Here is a 1693-nt window from a genome sequence, read left to right as displayed (position 1 = left end):
GGATATAGACAAGAAGAATAGAGGAGATCCAGTGGAGTGTTTCCGTGAGTGTATGTCTGCCTGGTTAAGAGGAGAAGATAAAGTGAGAGAGAAAGAAGGTCCCAGTTGGTCATCATTAGCTACAGCACTGGATACAATAGAAGAGAAACCCATTGCTAGTTACATTAGAAATAAATATTGTATATCAAAATAGTTGATTGACTAGTTTAAATTCTATGATAACTACATTAAGTATGCAAGTGAAAGCAAGCCCTGCTATTAAGACAAAATAAGCAAAAAGTGCGCCTGACTATAAATCAATAGACTGTATCGATAGAGTCAATTACTGTAGTATTAATAGAGTCCTTACTACATGTATAATAGTAAACAGTACTATGTACCAGATGACTACCTGTCTGGAGGGTATGTGACACCTGTGAGGTGAGAAAAGTGGTAGAAGGTAAGGATGATATGCCTCACAGGTAGATATCTAATTTATACTATGATTTCATTTACCACAATGAGTCTAGCCCATGCCCTACTCTTACCTATGGCTTCAAACTACTTTGTCAAAAAGAATGGGACTACTCTTATAATACAATGTACATGTACATGTAGTAGATGTATCATTGTTACTATAAATAGCATCATTTATCAATACTATAAATAGTATTTATATCCTTTACCTCTGTTCCTAAGGAAGAATGACACTATGTCCAACTGCCTCAGTTCCAGTCCAGTCTCCAGTGCATTGAGAGGGAGGGAACATTGGTCCCAGCGGTTCAAGTGACACACCTCCTCAGCTACTGACACACTACCATACATTAATACCTAATAATAATAATAATAATAATAATAATAATAATAATAATAAATTAATTTATTACTTTTGCTACAAAGTCTTCTTGTGATAAAAGGAATGCTGAAACTGATAATGAACTATCAGAAACCAGATAAACCGGTTTGTCCTCATTAGTGGGCAGGATCAACCAGTTCCAAAACAACAGACTAAAAAAGGACATTATAAGACCACACCCATCAATTAATAATGATAATAATTAATGACTCACTTGGCTATAATGAATAGTATCTCTCAGAAACCTTATAAATGACAATTAAATTGGTAGTTTTTGGTTCCTGTTCTTCATTCCTCATTTTTCCATTCCCATTCTTATCATAATACGCTATTACCAATCCGTTATTATAGTGGGGGTACAATAAGTCACTGGTCACATGACCTTCAGCTGGAGGGAGTATACACTGTATGGGGTAACTAGTGCTGGAGTGGGTAGGACTTGATGACATGTCGTCCTGTTTTATATTCAACGTTTAGTTTTTCTCATACTAGTAATACAAACATTGCTAGACTCCTCCCAGTCTCTGCCCACTCCTTTACCAAGCTACGCATCTCCACTAGGCATGTACCACTTGTCGTCTGAAATTAGTTTAACTGGTTTGTCGTGTTCTTTTGGTAGTTTAGAAACTTTGCCCAGTATCAAGCCACGCCCCTCATTAAGATTCATCCTATCAATGTTTTGCATTAGTCTACTACATTGCTTAGCAACATAAAAATATCCGACAAAAGGTCCGACGTACTTTGTTCCTTTTTTTCGTCTTGTCAGACCACCGTACCTCCATCTCTCTAGCTCCTCCTCTTGGCTGATGGGCGGGTCCTGGAGCCGCTGGGTGGGCGGGACCCTCTTGGTCGACTTTT

At 37.9% G+C, this 1693-nt stretch overlaps 1 long non-coding RNA gene across 1 annotated transcript; it reads right to left on the bottom strand.

Annotated features, from left to right (window-relative positions):
* Positions 1 to 228: 228 nt before the first annotated feature.
* Positions 229 to 1687, bottom strand: LOC109592342 (uncharacterized). The gene is made up of 4 exons (XR_002190303.1): positions 1050 to 1687; positions 867 to 987; positions 666 to 810; positions 229 to 413 (listed from the first exon to the last, which is right to left on the bottom strand). It is a non-coding gene; the product is annotated as an uncharacterized LOC109592342 (long non-coding RNA).
* Positions 1688 to 1693: the final 6 nt, after the last annotated feature.

Source organism: Amphimedon queenslandica, unplaced genomic scaffold (assembly GCF_000090795.2).
Source record: "Amphimedon queenslandica unplaced genomic scaffold, v1.1 AMPQUscaffold_5525_Cont22507, whole genome shotgun sequence".
Classification (NCBI taxonomy): Eukaryota; Metazoa; Porifera; class Demospongiae; order Haplosclerida; family Niphatidae; genus Amphimedon; species Amphimedon queenslandica.
This window is presented reverse-complemented; position numbering and strand designations above follow the sequence as displayed.